The sequence below is a fragment of the Suricata suricatta genome, chromosome 5 (assembly GCF_006229205.1).
Source record: "Suricata suricatta isolate VVHF042 chromosome 5, meerkat_22Aug2017_6uvM2_HiC, whole genome shotgun sequence".
Classification (NCBI taxonomy): Eukaryota; Metazoa; Chordata; class Mammalia; order Carnivora; family Herpestidae; genus Suricata; species Suricata suricatta.
Window position 1 is genome coordinate 151,965,264 of NC_043704.1, and position 8,903 is coordinate 151,974,166.

Below are 8,903 nucleotides of genomic sequence, written 5' to 3' on the forward strand. Positions count from 1 at the left end.
CTCTTGTCAGTCTCCTTTTGCATCATTGGTTTTCCCTTCTTTGCCGGCTCTTCCCATGAGCACACAAACACGATATTGCCTATCTCATTTTAAAACACATTTTTCTTCCTGTCTCCCCTTTTACCCACCACCCCCACAAAATGCCTTGAAACAATTGTGTTTATTCACTCTCCCTTTCTTTTGAACCCATACCAGGAAACCGCCTGTTATAAATTAACAGTTCTCATCTCATTTAACCTATGAATAGCATTTGGCACAGCTGCTTGAAACATTTTTCTTTGGCTTCTGGGCTACAATGTCTGCTAGCAGGTTTTCTTCCTACCTCACTGGTGGTTCCTTCTTAGTTTCTGTTGCATTTTCTGTTCCCTCTCTGATCTCTTTATTGATGTGCTTGAGAGTTTTTAGTCTTTAGACTGATTTTTTGTTGCCTAAACACACTCTCTAGTCTCATAGCTTTAAACAAACAGATGGGATTTAATCTGTTTGCTTCTGACTTCCAGGTTTATATCCCTAGCTTGGGTTTCTCTCTTAAAATCTAGATTTTAATGCCCCGCTATTTTGAAAAAAATTGGGGGTCTCTAAGAACTATCACAGACTTAAAATAGAACTGTGCACTCAATTTCTTTTTTTAAATTTTTTTAATGTTATTTATTTTTTGAGAGACAGCGTGAGCAGGGGAGGGTCAGACAGAGAGGGAGACACAGAATCAGAAGCAGGCTGCAGACTCTGAGCTGTCAGCACAGAGCCCGACACGGGGCTCAAACCCACGAACCATGAGATCATGACCTGAGCCGAAGTCGGATGCTCAACCAACTGAGCCACCCAGGCACCCCTTGAGCTCTCAATTTCTTCTAATGGCTGCTTCTCTTAGTTGTTCCTAAATGGAACTGTGTCTTTTCAGTTACTCAGACTTTTTTTTTTAATATTTATTTTTATTTTTGAGAGAGGGAGCACGTGACCTTACAAGCAGGGGAGGGGTAGAGAGAAGGAGACACAGAATCGAAGCAGGCTCCAGACTCTGAGCTGTGAGCACAGAGTCCAATGTGGGGCTCAACTCACAAATGACGAGATCGTGACCTGAGCTGAAGTCAACCAACTGAGCTACTGGGTGCCGTCCCTTTTTAAAAAAAATTTTTTGTGTTTATTTTTATTTTTGAGAGAGAGAGTGTGAGCTAATCATACAGTTTTTAATTTTTTGATGTTTATTTTGAGAGAGAGAGACAGAATTGCTGGCAGGCTTCACGCTGTCAAAGCAGAGTGCAACTCGACTCCAGCCCACAAATGGCGGGATCATGACGTGAGCCGAAATCAAGTCACGCCTAACTGACTGAGCCCCCAGGCAGCCCTAACCATTTAGTTCTTATTCCTATTCCTCTCACACCGCGTATGGAAACCCTGTCTGCAAATCCTGTCTGTTCTCCCTTTAACAGTATCCAAAATCTAACCATTTCTTACCCTAGTGGTACCATTGTAATCATCTGCCTGGATTACTGCAAAGGCCTAACTCTTCTCCCTGCTTATACCTTTGTCCCCTAAACTATATCCTCAACACAGTAGCCAGAGTAACCGTGACACAGCAGGAGATCATGTAACTTCTGTTCAGAAACCTCCAGCTGCTTACCATCTCATTCAGTAAGAGCACTTATCTGTGTTCAACACTCTCTTCATCACCTATTACTTTTGTTGTCTTCTGCTGTGCTGGCTGTTACGTTTTTTTCCTCCACCTGGTCGAGCATGATCCCATATCATGGCTCACTTCCTCATCTCCTTCAGGCTGTTTCTTGCTGTGCTGTCTAAAATCATAGTCCTTTTCCAGCTTCCTATCTCCTTCCTTTATGTTTCTCCACAAGCCTGGTCACTCTAACGTAATATTTTGGGTTTTTGATTATTTTCTTTTTTCTTAGCCTATAGAATAAACTCCAGAAAGACAGGGATTTTTGTCTATGTCATTCATTGTTTTCTTCCCAGCACCTAGAGTCATACTACATAATAGAGGATCAGTAAATATGTTGAGTGAATCTTATCACCTCATTTGGGTCATTCCCAGCATACAGGTGTGTTCCAGACATTTGCAGAGATGGTTCTTTCTTGTCCTTTATGGATCATGTTTAGATAGCACTTCCTATCACTTCTACATTGAGGTCTTTCCTGTTTGCTCATTTTAATTTTACCATATTCTATTCATTTGGTTTGTGGCACTTAATTGTACTCTGAAATAACATTGTTGGCCTGTTTGTTCTTTCTTCCTCTCCTGGTCTTGTCCTGATTTTATATCTCTGTACTCAGAAGAATGTCTGGAAGTTGACAGGTGCGCAGTAAAGGTGTGTTGTCTGGGTGAATATTCTAGAAATGGACACCCTTTGTTTTCCTTTAGCTAATGCCCGATTTATTTCTCTGCTCTATTTCACGGCGTGTCCATAGCCTATGGACATGTCTCTACTTTTCATCTCCCGTTCCAGTTCATGCTCTGCTTTCATTATTCCAGTCAAGGTGCTCCACTGAGCTCCTGTTGGACCTGCGTGTTGACCAACCATGTGGATACTTTTTAGCTTTAGTTTTGCTGGACTACTTGAGCATATTTCTTTATTCCTTCTATAATGCTTTCCTCCTACCCACCAGTAGAATTTTCTGTAGTGGTGGAAGTGTTCTACATCCATGTTGCCCAGTGTGGTATCCACCAGCTATATGTGACTATAGAGTATTTGAAATATGGCAAAATGAAAAACTAAATTTTTAATAAAATTTAATGTAAATATAAATAACCACTTATAACAAGTGGCTACCATATTGGACAGTGCAGTTCTAGAAACATTCTCCTCTTTTTTCCTACATTGCACTAAACTTAGTATCACAACCTATTGCTCAACCCAGATACTTAAGACTCTTCTTTAATTCCTCTAATTCTACTTTAATTTCTCTCATTTTTATTAGAACTAGTCCATCTGGGGCACCTGGGTGGCTCAGTCGGTTAAGCCTCCGACTACGGCTCAGGTCAGATCTCACGTTCGTGGGTTCGAGCCCCGCGTCAGGCTCTGTGCTAATGGCTAGCTCAGAACCTGGAGCCTGTTTCCGATTCTGTGTCTCCTTCTCTCTCTGCGCCTCCCCCTCTCATGCTGTGTCTCTCTCTATATCAAAAATAAATAAAACATTAAAAAAATTAAAAAAAAAGAACTAGTCCATCAACAGTCTTTTGTTTCTGCCTCCAAAATATTTCTCCAGTGCAGCTATTTTTGTGCTTAGTGCTACTGCCTGAGCTTAAGTCCCCACCATCTATTACCTGGACTATTTGCTATGGTTTCTTTACAGGTTCTCTTCTTTATTTCTTGTTTCCTTTCAGTTTTTTTCCCCCCATATAACCAAAACCAACTTTTATTTTTATTTATTTATTTATTTATGTATTGTTTATTGTCAAGTTGGTTTCCATATAACACCCAGTGCTCACCCTAATACATGCCGTCTTCCATGCTCATTACCCATTTTCCTCTCTCCCCCACCCCCAACTACCCTCAGGTTGTTCTCAGTATTTAAGAGTCTCTTATGGTTTGCCTCCCTCCCTCTCCTTAATTATTTTTTCCCCTTCCCCTCCACTATGGACCTCTGTTAAGTTTCTCCTGTTCCACATATGAGTGAAAACATATGGTATCTGTCCTTCTCTGCCTGACTTATTTCACTTAGCATGACACCCTATAGGTCCATCTACGTTGCTACAAATGGCCAGATATCATTCTTTCTCATTGCCATGTAGTATTCCATTGTATAGATAAACCACATCTTCTTGATCCATTCATCAGATGATGGACATTTAGGCCCTTTCCATGATTTGGCTATTGTTGAAAGTGCTGCTGTGAACATTGGGGTACATGTGCTCCTATGCATCAGCACTTCTGTATCCCTTGGGTAGATCCCTAGCAGTGCTATTGCTGGGTCATAGGGGAGTTCTGTTGTTAATTTTTTGAGGAACCTCCACACTGTTTTTCAGAGAGGCTGCATCAGTTTACATTCCCACCAGCAGTGTAGGAGGGTGCCCGTTTCTCCACATCCTCACCAGCATCTACAGTCTCCTGATTTGCAAAACCAGCTTTTAAAAACTCTGTGGGATATGGCTCGAAGGACTGTAAAAACTCTGTGGGATCTTGTTATTCACTGACTTTCAGTGGCACTTAAGGAAGGGGTAAAAATGCATTCCTTACCAAAGGCTAGGGAGCCCTACATGGCTACTTTCAGCCTCATCTCATTGCATTCACTCTTTCCCACTATAAATGAACCACTGGTCTCAAGGTTTAGTTCTTAAAAGTAATTGGGTCTTCATGACTCTGGGCGTCTGTACATGTTATTTCTTGTGTCTGGAATGTTTCTGCTCTGCCTCTTACATGCTGGCTCTTTTGCATCCTTCAAGTCTTAGCTTGAAGGTTACCTTTAAGAAGGCTTTGTCCACTCTAAAACCTTCCATTTGTCCTTGTGTCATTCCACTCCCTTCTTCCACTTACTTAGTTATATACACTTACCACTCTTTGTAATTGTTTATTCACTTACCGCCTGTCTCCCTCTCAAGGATGCAAGGACCATATCTGCTTTAATTGCCACTGTGTACCCAGAATCTATTACACCTCCTCACATGTAACAGTTGCATAAAATTTTGTTGCATGAATGAAATCTATGCGTACATTGTATTTATGCCCTTGGTATTGCCAGGTCCTTGAACTGTTGAGTAAATAAATGAAGGGATTGTGGGAGAACTTGTGGAACAAAATCTTGATGAACAAATTGGCAAATCGAGAAAACAGAAAACATAATATGCCAATGAGACATTGATATATACCTCTAGGTTATGACTCATTTACTGGTGTATTTTTGGACTTAAAATAGAAGAGATTTAGAGCTATTCCTTGAAGTTCTTTTGTACTGAGATAATGAAAGTAGTCTCATTTTTAAAATAAAAGCTTTCTAGCTCACTCTACCTTTTGTAATATTCTGCTCTTCCTAAATATAAGAGGGCGTCATGATTATGAAACCTGTTACTATGTAAGGCTGTCAGAGGGAGCAAAAATGGCCTTCTGCTGGGGAGAGTACCCTAAACCTGATGTGCACGGTGGGGTGTAGAAGGTTGCTAAAGAGTAGGTGCTGCTTAAGGGGCTGATGCTGGGATTACTCCGTGGAGTCACATTTGTTTTATTTGAGTTACTGACTGTTTATATAAATACACATATTTATGCTATATATACTGTTATATGTACATATACAACGTTTATATATGTGTGTGTATATAACAACATATATCGCAGAGTATCATTTGTCTGTATCCATAGCCCCTCGTTGGGGGTATCAGTGTCAGCAACATGTATGATGCTTTAAACAAATTAAAAATTGCAATGCCAGGCTCCTATGCCAGTTCTCCTGGGGTAGAGAACCATGGAGATGCAGCAAAGTCCTCTGTACTTTTTAAATTTCCAGGTAAGAACCATTGAAAGGATCTGGTAGTCAGTTTAAAGGTACTCCAAGCAAAGTTGGAGATCTTTATAGTAAAAAGAGATTTTTAAAGGTGTACATATATTGAGGCTTAATTCTGGTTTAGACCATAGCTGGTCTTAATGGCCTGAAGTGTTTTTCCCAATAAATGGCCTTGATGCATATGTCATTTGGTCCAGTTTTGTTTTTCACACAACCTGTTTCTGAAGATACAGGCAAAAACAGTGTGTGACCTTGCAAGTAACTTACTAGACTCACTTAAAAACCCTTTCTGTTATGGATCTTCACATTTAGGTTTAATGTACTTAATTAAAATGTAAACTTACTTGCCTTTGCTTTGTTGCCAGTGAAAGTATGTAATAAATAAATGTGGGGATGATCAACTTGTGTCTTCCACCTGTTTCTGTATGGCCTGAAAACTAAGAAAACTTAAAAAAACTTATGTTTTCTAATGACTGATTAAAAAGTCAAAAGAAGGATAAGATCCTTTGACATGTGAAATTATGGGAAATGGCAGATTCGCCATTTCCAGGAGTAAAGTTTTATTGGAATACAGCCATGCTTGTTCTTGTGCATATTGTCTGTGGCTACTTTCACACTAGAATAGAATTGAGTTGTTGTGACAAAGTTTTATTTTTTTAATTTTCATTGTTGAAGTATGGTTGACGTACAGTGTTCTATTAGTGTCGTGTGTACATCATAGGGATTTGACAGTATTGTACATTACTCAGTGCTCCTCATGATAAAAAGTTGCCACTTATCACCATGCAATGCTATTAAAATATTATTGACTGTGTTCCCAGTGCTGTACTTTCCATCTCTGTGACGTATTTATTTTATGACTGGGAGTTTGTGCCTCTGAATCCCTGTCACCTATTTCACCCATTCCCTCTTCCAACCACTAGTTCTTTGTATTTATGAGTCTTTCTGTTTATTCACTTGTTTTTTAGATTTCGCATACAAGCAAAATCATGTGGTATTTGTTTTTCTTTGTCTGACTTCACTTAGCATAATACCCCCTAGGGCCATCCATGTTGTCATGAATGGCAAGGTTCTTTTTTATTTATTTTTTTTAAATTTATGGCTGCGTGGTATCCCATTGTGTACATGTGTGTGTATACCACATCTTGATCCATTTGTGGATGGACATTTAGGTTGCTTCCATATCTTGGCTATTATGCTGCAGTAAACATGGGGTGCGTGTATCTTTTCCAGTTAGTGTTTTTGTTTTCTTGGGGTACAACTTAGTTATGGAGTTACTGGATCATATGATATTTCTATTTTTAGTTTTTTGAGGGACCTCCGTACTGTTTTCCATAGTGGTTGCACCAATTTCCACTCCCATCGGCAGTGCACAAGGGTTCCCTTTTCTCCACATCCTTGCCAGCTCTTGTTATTTCTTGTCATTTTGATACTAGCCATTCTGATTGTGTGAGTTGATACCACATTGTGGTTTTGATTTGCACTTCCCTGACAATGAATGATGTGTCTTTGGCCATCTATAGGTCTTCTTTTGAAAAATGTTTATTCAGGTCCTCTGTCCAGTGTTACTTGGATTGTTTGGGTGTTTTTGATGTTGAGTTGTATAAGATGCTAACTCTTTATTGATATATCATTTGCAAATACCCTCGTCCATTCAGTACATTGCCTTTTCATTTTATTGATGGTTTCCTTTGCTGTGCAAAGCTTTTTATTTTGGTGCACTCCCATCTTATGGCCTGCAAAGCCTAAATAGTAATTACTATCTGGCCCTTTACAGAACAAGTTTGCTGACCTCTGCTTCAGATGAGATATGTTCTTCATAAATGAAGAAAACTTCATCGTGTTTCTAAAGGAATTTAAGAAGTCTCATAGGTTATATATGATTGTTAGCTACCTAAGCCTTTGTATAACATTTTATTCTACTGTCTAGTTTTTTAATATCTTTCTTATTGGCATATTTAGTCTGTCAAATATTTAAAAGCTTATTATGTGTGAACACCTTGGATACAGTAAGAAACTAAAGATAAAGCCCCAGAGTTCATACACTAAACTTTTTTTTCTTATTTTTTAAAGGTCTGTGTGGTCCAGTGGGAGAGGGAGACTTATAACGAGTGAAAAAGGAAGGTTATTGCTAAGGAATATAAAACAATGCATTAAATTACTCCTAGAAGTCACTGAGTCTCTGCCATTAGTTCTTCCTACAGCCCGAACGTAGGGATTAACATGTAGAGAGACTTTCTTCTGAAATAACTCTTCCGTCTCCTTGGCATAATATACTCATGTTTGAAAAATTTGCATTTTCTTTTCAGCAGTAATGCTTTCTAGCTAGGCACATAGTCAAGGTATGAAATATGTAGTGATTCACATCTTAGATTGATTTTTTTTTTCCCTGTAGTCATTGTTCAAAGAATGTAGTTCTTTTTGTTAACCATTCTCTTGAATTAATCTGCAACATTGTTAAATACTAATTGTCTTTAACTTTGGGGTGGCAGTGGGATATGTGATTTGATTAAAAGGGCGCACGTCTCTGAGCTTAAACAGAAGCCCTGGATTTGAATTATAACTGAGCAATTTATTAGCTATACTCATATTAATGGCTGCTAGTCAGACTTTTAATCTGATAATTTGGGTAATGTTATCTACTTTATAAAGTTGCTGGGAAAATTCAGTGAAGTAACATTAGGCTCAGAACTAAAGTTACTAAGCATTTAATGCTTAGCATTTAAGCAAAATTAGATGTTTACCTCATATTACAAGGCAGCATCCTCAAATTATGCTGTAAAATGTATTATTTAAAGTAAGTTCACTAAACTTGGCATTACTTTGTGATGCAGTTGATTCTTAGAATAGTGTCACCTTAGGAGAACAAGAAATGAATGAAAGTCTTCACAAAATTACTAAAAATAAGGAAACTATTGATAAAATAAAATGTCATTTGTCTAAGTTTTTTAAAAACTGCAGCAAGTTTGATCTCCTTGCTTTTGGAAAACATTATCTGAAGAATATCTTTTTTTTTTTTTTTTTTTTTTTTTTAAGCAATTTGTTCTTGCCTTGAGGTACTAAATGGCTGCTGAGAAGTTTCCATCTTTCCTTTAGGGAAAGTCTATTTAAAAAAGATTTTTTTTTAATGTTTATTTATCTTGAGAGAGAGCCAGAGTGTGAGCAAGGAAGGGGCAGAGAGAGATGGAGACACAGAATCCGAAGCACGTCCCTGGCTTCAAGCTGTCAGCACAGAGCTGGACATAGGGTTTGAACTCACGAACCACGAGATCATGACGTGAGCTGAAGTCGGACGCTTAACCGACTGAGTCCCCCAGACGCCCCACGGAAAGTCTATATTATAGGCCACTTAGTTCTTATGCTTAGAAACATTTCCTTAATGCTGTGTATCACTGGTTAACACATAGTGAGGCTAAATAATATATTATCTTGGAGACGTATAATTATTTTAAAGC